Here is an 11,950-nt window from a genome sequence, read left to right as displayed (position 1 = left end):
CGGCGATTCTGAGCTCAATTCGGGATCATTTTCTTATTTGGCCTTTTCTGGCCTTTAGAAGACGTTTTCGACGATTCTGAGCTTAATTTGGGATCATTTTCTTTTTTGGCCTTTTCTGGCCTTTAGAGAGCGTTTTCGGCGATTTCGAGCTCAATTCGGAATCATTTTCTTTTTTGGCCTTTTCTGGCCTTTAGAAGGCGTTTTCGGCGATTCTGAGCTCAATTTGGGATCATTTTCTTTTTTGGCCTTTTCTGGCCTTTAGAAGGCGTTTTCGGCGATTTCAAGCTCAATTTGGAATCATTTTCTTTTTTGCCTTTTCTGGCCTTTAGAAGGCGTTTTCGGCGATTTCGAGCTCAATTTGGAATCATTTTCTTATTTGGCCTTTTCTGGCCTTTAGAAGGCGTTTTCGGCGATTCTGAGCTTAATTTGGGATCATTATCTTTTATGGCCTTTTCTGGCCTTTAGAAGACGTTTTCGACGATTCTGAGCTCAATTTGGGATCATTTTCTTTTTTGGCCTTTTCTGGCCTTTAGAGAGCGTTTTCGGCGATTTCGAGCTCAATTCGGAATCATTTTCTTTTTTGGCCTTTTCTGGCCTTTAGAAGGCGTTTTCGGCGATTCTGAGCTCAATTCGGGATCATTTTCTTTTTTGGCCTTTTCTGGCCTTTAGAAGGCGTTTTCGGCGATTCTGAGCTTAATTTGGGATCATTTTCTTTTTTGGCCTTTTCTGGCCTTTAGAAGACGTTTTCGACGATTCTGAGCTTAATTTGGATCATTTTCTTTTTTGGCCTTTAGAAGGCGTTTTCGACGATTCTGAGCTCAATTTGGGACCATTTTCTTTTTTGGCCTTTTCTGGCCTTTAGAAGGCGTTTTCGGCGATTCTGAGCTCAATTCGGGATCATTTTCTTTTTTGGCCTTTTCTGGCCTTTAGAAGACGTTTTCGGCGATTCTGAGCTCAATTTGGGATCATTTTCTTTTTTGGCCTTTTCTGGCCTTTAGAAGGCGTTTTCGGCGATTTCGAGCTCAATTTGGAATCATTTTCTTATTTGGCCTTTTCTGGCCTTTAGAAGGCGTTTTCGGCGATTCTGAGCTTAATTTGGGATCATTATCTTTTTTGGCCTTTTCTGGCCTTTAGAAGACATTTTCGACGATTCTGAGCTCAATTTGGGATCATTTTCTTTTTTGGCCTTTTCTGGCCTTTAGAGAGCGTTTTCGGAGATTTCGAGCTCAATTCGGAATCATTTTCTTTTTTGGCCTTTTCTGGCCTTTAGAAGACGTTTTCGGCGGTTCTGAGCTCAATTTGGGATCATTTTCTTTTTTGGCCTTTTCTGGCCTTTAGAAGGCGTTTTCGGCGATTCTGAGCTTAATTTGGGATCATTTTCTTTTTTGGCCTTTTCTGGCCTTTAGAAGACGTTTTCGACGATTCTGAGCTTAATTTGGGATCATTTTCTTTTTTGGCCTTTAGAAGGCGTTTTCGACGATTCTGAGCTCAATTTGGGACCATTTTCTTTTTTGGCCTTTTCTGGCCTTTAGAAGGCGTTTTCGGCGATTCTGAGCTCAATTCGGAATCATTTTCTTTTTTGGCCTTTTCTGGCCTTTAGAAGACGTTTTCGACGATTCTGAGCTCAATTTGGGATCATTTTCTTTTTGGCCTTTTCTGGCCTTTAGAAGGCGTTTTCGGCGATTTCGAGCTCAATTTGGAATCATTTTCTTATTTGGCCTTTTCTGGCCTTTAGAAGGCGTTTTCGGCGATTCTGAGCTTAATTTGGGATCATTTTCTTTTTTGGCCTTTTCTGGCCTTTAGAAGACGTTTTCGACGATTCTGAGCTTAATTTGGGATCATTTTCTTTGTTGGCCTTTAGAAGGCGTTTTCGGCGATTCTGAGCTTAATTTGGAATCATTTTCTTATTTGGCCTTTTCTGGCCTTTAGAAGGCGTTTTCGGCGATTCTGAGCTTAATTTGGGATCATTTTCTTTTTGGCCTTTTCTGGCCTTTAGAAGACGTTTTCGACGATTCTGAGCTTAATTTGGGATCATTTTCTTTGTTGGCCTTTTCTGGCCTTTAGAAGGCGTTTTCGGCGATTCTGAACCTAATTTGGGATCATTTTCTTTGTTGGCCTTTTCTGGCCTTTAGAAGGCGTTTTCGGCGATTTTGAGCTCAATTTGGAATCATTTTCTTTTTTTGCCTTTTCTGGCCTTTAGAAGACGTTTTCGACGATTCTGAGCTTAATTTGGGATCATTTTCTTTGTTGGCCTTTTCTGGCCTTTAGAAGGCGTTTTCGGCGATTCTGAGCTTAATTTGGGATCATTTTCTTTTTTGGCCTTTTCTGGCCTTTAGAAGACGTTTTCGACGATTCTGAGCTTAATTTGGGATCATTTTCTTTGTTGGCCTTTCTGGCCTTTAGAAGGCGTTTTCGGCGATTCTGAACCTAATTTGGGATCATTTTCTTTGTTGGCCTTTTCTGGCCTTTAGAAGGCGTTTTCGGCGATTTTGAGCTCAATTTGGAATCATTTTCTTTTTTGGCCTTTTCTGGCCTTTAGAAGGCGTTTTCGGCGATTCTGAACCTAATTTGGGATCATTTTCTTTGTTGGCCTTTTCTGGCCTTTAGAAGGCGTTTTCGGCGATTCTGAGCTTAATTTGGGATCATTTTCTTTTTTGGCCTTTTCTGGCCTTTAGAAGGCGTTTTCGGCGATTTTGAGCTCAATTTGGAATCATTTTCTTTTTTTGCCTTTTCTGGCCTTTAGAAGACGTTTTCGACGATTCTGAGCTTAATTTGGGATCATTTTCTTTGTTGGCCTTTTCTGGCCTTTAGAAGGCGTTTTCGGCGATTCTGAGCTTAATTTGGGATCATTTTCTTTTTTGGCCTTTTCTGGCCTTTAGAAGACGTTTTCGACGATTCTGAGCTTAATTTGGGATCATTTTCTTTGTTGGCCTTTTCTGGCCTTTAGAAGGCGTTTTCGGCGATTCTGAACCTAATTTGGGATCATTTTCTTTGTTGGCCTTTTCTGGCCTTTAGAAGGCGTTTTCGGCGATTTTGAGCTCAATTTGGAATCATTTTCTTTTTTGGCCTTTTCTGGCCTTTAGAAGGCGTTTTCGGCGATTCTGAACCTAATTTGGATCATTTTCTTTGTTGGCCTTTTCTGGCCTTTAGAAGGCGTTTTCGGCGATTCTGAGCTTAATTTGGGATCATTTTCTTTTTTGGCCTTTTCTGGCCTTTAGAAGACGTTTTCGACGATTTCTGAGCTCAATTTGGGATCATTTTCTTTTTTGGCCTTTTCTGGCCTTTAGAAGGCGTTTTCGGCGATTCTGAACTTAATTTGGGATCATTTTCTTTTTTGGCCTTTTCTGGCCTTTAGAAGGCGTTTTCGGCGATTCTGAGCTTAATTTGGGATCATTTTCTCTTTTGGCCTTTTCTGGCCTTTAGAAGACGTTTTCGACGATTCTGAGCTTAATTTGGGATCATTTTCTTTGTTGGCCTTTAGAAGGCGTTTTCGGCGATTCTGAGCTTAATTTGGAATCATTTTCTTATTTGGCCTTTTCTGGCCTTTAGAAGGCGTTTTCGGCGATTCTGAGCTTAATTTGGGATCATTTTCTTTTTTGGCCTTTTCTGGCCTTTAGAAGACGTTTTCGACGATTCTGAGCTTAATTTGGGATCATTTTCTTTTTGGCCTTTTCTGGCCTTTAGAAGACGTTTTCGACGATTCTGAGCTTAATTTGGGATCATTTTCTTTGTTGGCCTTTAGAAGGCGTTTTCGGCGATTCTGAGCTTAATTTGGAATCATTTTCTTATTTGGCCTTTTCTGGCCTTTAGAAGGCGTTTTCGGCGATTCTGAGCTTAATTTGGGATCATTTTCTTTTTTGGCCTTTTCTGGCCTTTAGAAGACGTTTTCGACGATTCTGAGCTTAATTTGGGATCATTTTCTTTGTTGGCCTTTTCTGGCCTTTAGAAGGCGTTTTCGGCGATTCTGAACCTAATTTGGATCATTTTCTTTGTTGGCCTTTTCTGGCCTTTAGAAGACGTTTTCGACGATTCTGAGCTTAATTTGGGATCATTTTCTTTGTTGGCCTTTAGAAGGCGTTTTCGGCGATTCTGAGCTTAATTTGGAATCATTTTCTTATTTGGCCTTTTCTGGCCTTTAGAAGGCGTTTTCGGCGATTCTGAGCTTAATTTGGGATCATTTTCTTTTTTGGCCTTTTCTGGCCTTTAGAAGACGTTTTCGACGATTCTGAGCTTAATTTGGGACCATTTTCTTTTTTGGCCTTTTCTGGCCTTTAGAAGGCGTTTTCGGCGATTCTGAGCTCAATTCGGAATCATTTTCTTTTTTGGCCTTTTCTGGCCTTTAGAAGACGTTTTCGACGATTCTGAGCTCAATTTGGGATCATTTTCTTATTTGGCCTTTTCTGGCCTTTAGAAGGCGTTTTCGGCGATTTCGAGCTCAATTTGGAATCATTTTCTTATTTGGCCTTTTCTGGCCTTTAGAAGGCGTTTTCGGCGATTCTGAGCTTAATTTGGGATCATTTTCTTTTTTGGCCTTTTCTGGCCTTTAGAAGACGTTTTCGACGATTCTGAGCTTAATTTGGGATCATTTTCTTTGTTGGCCTTTAGAAGGCGTTTTCGGCGATTCTGAGCTTAATTTGGAATCATTTTCTTATTTGGCCTTTTCTGGCCTTTAGAAGGCGTTTTCGGCGATTCTGAGCTTAATTTGGGATCATTTTCTTTTTTGGCCTTTTCTGGCCTTTAGAAGACGTTTTCGACGATTCTGAGCTTAATTTGGGATCATTTTCTTTGTTGGCCTTTTCTGGCCTTTAGAAGGCGTTTTCGGCGATTCTGAACCTAATTTGGGATCATTTTCTTTGTTGGCCTTTTCTGGCCTTTAGAAGGCGTTTTCGGCGATTTTGAGCTCAATTTGGAATCATTTTCTTTTTTTGCCTTTTCTGGCCTTTAGAAGACGTTTTCGACGATTCTGAGCTTAATTTGGGATCATTTTCTTTGTTGGCCTTTTCTGGCCTTTAGAAGGCGTTTTCGGCGATTCTGAGCTTAATTTGGGATCATTTTCTTTTTTGGCCTTTTCTGGCCTTTAGAAGACGTTTTCGACGATTCTGAGCTCAATTTGGGATCATTTTCTTTGTTGGCCTTTTCTGGCCTTTAGAAGGCGTTTTCGGCGATTCTGAACCTAATTTGGGATCATTTTCTTTGTTGGCCTTTTCTGGCCTTTAGAAGGCGTTTTCGGCGATTTTGAGCTCAATTTGGAATCATTTTCTTTTTTGGCCTTTTCTGGCCTTTAGAAGGCGTTTTCGGCGATTCTGAACCTAATTTGGGATCATTTTCTTTGTTGGCCTTTTCTGGCCTTTAGAAGGCGTTTTCGGCGATTCTGAGCTTAATTTGGGATCATTTTCTTTTTTGGCCTTTTCTGGCCTTTAGAAGGCGTTTTCGGCGATTTTGAGCTCAATTTGGAATCATTTTCTTTTTTGGCCTTTTCTGGCCTTTAGAAGGCGTTTTCGGCGATTCTGAACCTAATTTGGGATCATTTTCTTTGTTGGCCTTTAGAAGGCGTTTTCGGCGATTTTGAGCTCAATTTGGAATCATTTTCTTTTTTGGCCTTTTCTGGCCTTTAGAAGGCGTTTTCGGCGATTCTGAACCTAATTTGGGATCATTTTCTTTGTTGGCCTTTTCTGGCCTTTAGAAGGCGTTTTCGGCGATTCTGAGCTTAATTTGGGATCATTTTCTTTTTTGGCCTTTTCTGGCCTTTAGAAGACGTTTTCGACGATTCTGAGCTCAATTTGGGATCATTTTCTTTTTTGGCCTTTTCTGGCCTTTAGAAGGCGTTTTCGGCGATTCTGAACTTAATTTGGGATCATTTTCTTTTTTGGCCTTTTCTGGCCTTTAGAAGGCGTTTTCGGCGATTCTGAGCTTAATTTGGGATCATTTTCTCTTTTGGCCTTTTCTGGCCTTTAGAAGACGTTTTCGACGATTCTGAGCTCAATTTGGGATCATTTTCTTTTTTGGCCTTTTCTGGCCTTTAGAAGGCGTTTTCGGCGATTTTGAGCTCAATTTGGGATCATTTTCTTTGTTGGCCTTTTCTGGCCTTTAGAAGGCGTTTTCGGCGATTCTGAGCTTAATTTGGGATCATTTTCTTTTTTGGCCTTTTCTGGCCTTTAGAAGGCGTTTTCGGCGATTCTGAGCTTAATTTGGGATCATTTTCTTTTTTGGCCTTTAGAAGACTTTTTCGACGATTCTGAGCTTAATTTGGGATCATTTTCTTTTTTGGCCTTTTCTGGCCTTTAGAAGGCGTTTTCGGCGATTCGGAACTTAATTTGGGATCATTTTCTTTTTTGGCCTTTTCTGGCCTTTAGAAGGCGTTTTCGGCGATTTTGAGCTCAATTTGGAATCATTTTCTTTGTTGGCCTTTTCTGGCCTTTAGAAGGCGTTTTCGGCGATTCTGAGCTTAATTTGGGATCATTTTCTTTTTTGGCCTTTTCTGGCCTTTAGAAGACGTTTTCGACGATTCTGAGCTTAATTTGGGATCATTTTCTTTTTTGGCCTTTTCTGGCCTTTAGAAGGCGTTTTCGGCGATTTTGAGCTCAATTTGGAATCATTTTCTTTTTTGGCCTTTTCTGGCCTTTAGAAGGCGTTTTCGGCGATTTTGAGCTCAATTTGGAATCATTTTCTTTTTTGGCCTTTTCTGGCCTTTAGAAGACGTTTTCGACGATTCTGAGCTCAATTTTGGATCATTTTCTTTTTTGGCCTTTTCTGGCCTTTAGAAGGCGTTTTCGGCGATTTTGAGCTCAATTTGGGATCATTTTCTTTGTTGGCCTTTTCTGGCCTTTAGAAGGCGTTTTCGGCGATTCTGAGCTTAATTTGGGATCATTTTCTTTTTTGGCCTTTAGAAGACGTTTTCGACGATTCTGAGCTTAATTTGGGATCATTTTCTTTTTTGGCCTTTTCTGGCCTTTAGAAGGCGTTTTCGGCGATTCGGAACTTAATTTGGGATCATTTTCTTTTTTGTCCTTTTCTGGCCTTTAGAAGGCGTTTTCGGCGATTTTGAGCTCAATTTGGAATCATTTTCTTTGTTGGCCTTTTCTGGCCTTTAGAAGGCGTTTTCGGCGATTCTGAGCTTAATTTGGGATCATTTTCTTTTTTGGCCTTTTCTGGCCTTTAGAAGACGTTTTCGACGATTCTGAGCTTAATTTGGGATCATTTTCTTTTTTGGCCTTTTCTGGCCTTTAGAAGACGTTTTCGACGATTCTGAGCTCAATTTGGGATCATTTTCTTTTTTGGCCTTTTCTGGCCTTTAGAAGGCGTTTTCGGCGATTTTGAGCTCAATTTGGAATCATTTTCTTTTTTGGCCTTTTCTGGCCTTTAGAAGGCGTTTTCGGCGATTCTGAGCTCAATTTGGGATCATTTTCTTTTTTGGCCTTTTCTGGCCTTTAGAAGGCGTTTTCGGCGATTCTGAGCTTAATTTGGGATCATTTTCTTTTTTGGCCTTTTCTGGCCTTTAGAAGACGTTTTCGACGATTCTGAGCTTAATTTGGGATCATTTTCTTTGTTGGCCTTTTCTGGCCTTTAGAAGGCGTTTTCGGCGATTCTGAGCTCAATTTGGGATCATTTTCTTTTTTTGGCCTTTAGAAGGCGTTTTCGGCGATTCTGAGCTTAATCTGGGATCATTTTCTTTTTTGGCCTTTTCTGGCCTTTAGAAGACGTTTTCGACGATTCTGAGCTCAATTTGGGATCATTTTCTTTTTTGGCGTTTTCTGGCCTTTAGAAGGCGTTTTCGGCGATTCTGAGCTCAATTCGGGATCATTTTCTTTTATGGCCTTTTCTGACCTTTAGAAGACGTTTTCGACGATTCTGAGCTCAATTTGGGATCATTTTCTTTTTTGGCCTTTTCTGGCCTTTAGAAGGCGTTTTCGGCGATTTTGAGCTCAATTTGGGATCATTTTCTTTGTTGGCCTTTTCTGGCCTTTAGAAGGCGTTTTCGGCGATTCTGAGCTCAATTTGGGATCATTTTCTTTTTTGGCCTTTTCTGGCCTTTAGAAGACGTTTTCGACGATTCTGAGCTTAATTTGGGATCATTTTCTTTGTTGGCCTTTTCTGGCCTTTAGAAGGCGTTTTCGGCGATTCTGAGCTCAATTTGGGATCATTTTCTTTTTTGGCCTTTTCTGGCCTTTAGAAGACGTTTTCGACGATTCTGAGCTTAATTTGGGATCATTTTCTTTTTTGGCCTTTTCTGGCCTTTAGAAGGCGTTTTCGGCGATTCTGAGCTTAATTTGGAATCATTTTCTTTTTTGGCCTTTTCTGGCCTTTAGAAGACGTTTTCGACGATTCTGAGCTTAATTTGGGATCATTTTCTTCGTTGGCCTTTTCTGGCCTTTAGAAGGCGTTTTCGGCGATTCTGAGCTCAATTTGGGATCATTTTCTTTTTTGGCCTTTTCTGGCCTTTAGAAGACGTTTTCGACGATTCTGAGCTCAATTTGGGATCATTTTCTTTTTTGGCCTTTTCTGGCCTTTAGAAGGCGTTTTCGGCGATTCTGAGCCCAATTTGGGATCATTTTCTTTTTTGGCCTTTTCTGGCCTTTAGAAGGCGTTTTCGACGATTCTGAGCTCAATTCGGGATCATTTTCTTTTTTGGCCTTTAGAAGGCGTTTTCGGCGATTCTGAGCTCAATTTGGGATCATTTTCTTTTTTTGGCCTTTTCTGGCCTTTAGAAGGCGTTTTCGGCGATTCTGAGCTTATTCTGGGATCATTTTCTTTTTTGGCCTTTTCTGGCCTTTAGAAGACGTTTTCGACGATTCTGAGCTTAATTTGGGATCATTTTCTTTTTTGGCCTTTAGAAGGCGTTTTCGGCGATTCTGAGCTCAATTTGGGATCATTTTCTTTTTTTGGCCTTTTCTGGCCTTTAGAAGGCGTTTTCGGCGATTCTGAGCTTAATCTGGGATCATTTTCTTTTTTGGCCTTTTCTGGCCTTTAGAAGACGTTTTCGACGATTCTGAGCTTAATTTGGGATCATTTTCTTTTTTGGCCTTTAGAAGGCGTTTTCGGCGATTCTGAGCTCAATTTGGGATCATTTTCTTTTTTTGGCCTTTTCTGGCCTTTAGAAGGCGTTTTCGGCGATTCTGAGCTTAATCTGGGATCATTTTCTTTGTTGGCCTTTTCTGGCCTTTAGAAGGCGTTTTCGACGATTCTGAGCTTAATTTGGGATCATTTTCTTTTTTGGCCTTTTCTGGCCTCTAGAAGACGTTTTCGACGATTCTGAGCTCAATTTGGGATCATTTTCTTTTTTGGCCTTTTCTGGCCTCTAGAAGACGTTTTCGACGATTCTGAGCTCAATTTGGGATCATTTTCTTTTTTGGCCTTTTCTGGCCTCTAGAAGACGTTTTCGACGATTTTGAGCTCAATTTGGAATCATTTTCTTTTTTGGCCTTTTCTGGCCTTTAGAAGGCGTTTTCGGCGATTCTGAGCTCAATTTGGGATCATTTTCTTTTTTGGCCTTTTCTGGCCTTTAGAAGGCGTTTTCGGCGATTCTGAGCTTAATTTGGAATCATTTTCTTTTTTGGCCTTTTCTGGCCTTTAGAAGACGTTTTCGACGATTCTGAGCTTAATTTGGGATCATTTTCTTTGTTGGCCTTTTCTGGCCTTTAGAAGGCGTTTTCGGCGATTCTGAGCTCAATTTGGGATCATTTTCTTTTTTGGCCTTTTCTGGCCTTTAGTAGACGTTTTCGACGATTCTGAGCTCAATTTGGGATCATTTTCTTTGTTGGCCTTTTCTGGCCTTTAGAAGGCGTTTGCGGCGATTTTGAGCTGAATTTGGAATCATTTTCTTTTATGGCCTGTTCTGGCCTTTAGAAGGCGTTTTCGGCGATTCTGAGCTCAATTTGGGATCATTTTCTTTTTTGGCGTTTTCTGGCCTTTAGAAGGCGTTTTCGGCGATTTTGAGCACAATTTGGGATCATTTTCTAATTTGGCTTTTTCTGGCCTTTAGAAGGCGTTTTCGGCGATTCTGAGCCCAATTTGGGATCATTTTCTTTTTTGGCCTTTTCTGGCCTTTAGAAGGCGTTTTCGACGATTCTGAGCTCAATTCGGGATCATTTTCTTTTTTGGCCTTTAGAAGGCGTTTTCGGCGATTCTGAGCTCAATTTGGGATCATTTTCTTTTTTTGGCCTTTTCTGGCCTTTAGAAGGCGTTTTCGGCGATTCTGAGCTTATTCTGGGATCATTTTCTTTTTTGGCCTTTTCTGGCCTTTAGAAGACGTTTTCGACGATTCTGAGCTTAATTTGGGATCATTTTCTTTTTTGGCCTTTAGAAGGCGTTTTCGGCGATTCTGAGCTCAATTTGGGATCATTTTCTTTTTTTGGCCTTTTCTGGCCTTTAGAAGGCGTTTTCGGCGATTCTGAGCTTAATCTGGGATCATTTTCTTTTTTGGCCTTTTCTGGCCTTTAGAAGACGTTTTCGACGATTCTGAGCTTAATTTGGGATCATTTTCTTTTTTGGCCTTTAGAAGGCGTTTTCGGCGATTCTGAGCTCAATTTGGGATCATTTTCTTTTTTTGGCCTTTTCTGGCCTTTAGAAGGCGTTTTCGGCGATTCTGAGCTTAATCTGGGATCATTTTCTTTGTTGGCCTTTTCTGGCCTTTAGAAGGCGTTTTCGACGATTCTGAGCTTAATTTGGGATCATTTTCTTTTTTGGCCTTTTCTGGCCTCTAGAAGACGTTTTCGACGATTCTGAGCTCAATTTGGGATCATTTTCTTTTTTGGCCTTTTCTGGCCTCTAGAAGACGTTTTCGACGATTCTGAGCTCAATTTGGGATCATTTTCTTTTTTGGCCTTTTCTGGCCTCTAGAAGACGTTTTCGACGATTTTGAGCTCAATTTGGAATCATTTTCTTTTTTGGCCTTTTCTGGCCTTTAGAAGGCGTTTTCGGCGATTCTGAGCTCAATTTGGGATCATTTTCTTTTTTGGCCTTTTCTGGCCTTTAGAAGGCGTTTTCGGCGATTCTGAGCTTAATTTGGAATCATTTTCTTTTTTGGCCTTTTCTGGCCTTTAGAAGACGTTTTCGACGATTCTGAGCTTAATTTGGGATCATTTTCTTTGTTGGCCTTTTCTGGCCTTTAGAAGGCGTTTTCGGCGATTCTGAGCTCAATTTGGGATCATTTTCTTTTTTGGCCTTTTCTGGCCTTTAGTAGACGTTTTCGACGATTCTGAGCTCAATTTGGGATCATTTTCTTTGTTGGCCTTTTCTGGCCTTTAGAAGGCGTTTGCGGCGATTTTGAGCTGAATTTGGAATCATTTTCTTTTATGGCCTGTTCTGGCCTTTAGAAGGCGTTTTCGGCGATTCTGAGCTCAATTTGGGATCATTTTCTTTTTTGGCGTTTTCTGGCCTTTAGAAGGCGTTTTCGGCGATTTTGAGCACAATTTGGGATCATTTTCTAATTTGGCTTTTTCTGGCCTTTAGAAGGCGTTTTCGGCGATTTTGAGCTCAATTTGGGATCATTTTCTTTTTTGGCCTTTAGAAGGCGTTTTCGGCGATTCTGAGCTCAATCATTTGGCCTTCTTCTTTTTTGGCCTTTTCTGGCCTTTAGAAGGCGTTTTCGGCGATTCTGAGCTCGATTCGGGATCATTTTCTTTTTTGGCCTTTAGAAGGCGTTTTCAGCGATTCTGAGCTCGATTTGGGATCATTTTCTTTTTTGGCCTTTTCTGGCCTTTAGAAGGCGTTTTCGACGATTCTGAGCTTAATTTGGGATCATTTTCTTTTTTGGCCTTTTCTGGCCTTTAGAAGACGTTTTCGGCGATTTCGAGCTCAATTAGGAATCATTTTCTTTTTTGGCCTTTTCTGGCCTTTAGAAGGCGTTTTCGGCGATTCTGAGCTCAATTTGGGATCATTTTCTTTTTTGTCCTTTTCTGGCCTTTAGAAGGCGTTTTCGGCGATTCTGAGCTTAATCTGGGATCATTTTCTT

This window comes from Wyeomyia smithii, chromosome 1 (assembly GCF_029784165.1).
Source record: "Wyeomyia smithii strain HCP4-BCI-WySm-NY-G18 chromosome 1, ASM2978416v1, whole genome shotgun sequence".
In the NCBI taxonomy this organism is placed as follows: Eukaryota; Metazoa; Arthropoda; class Insecta; order Diptera; family Culicidae; genus Wyeomyia; species Wyeomyia smithii.
This window is presented reverse-complemented; position numbering follows the sequence as displayed.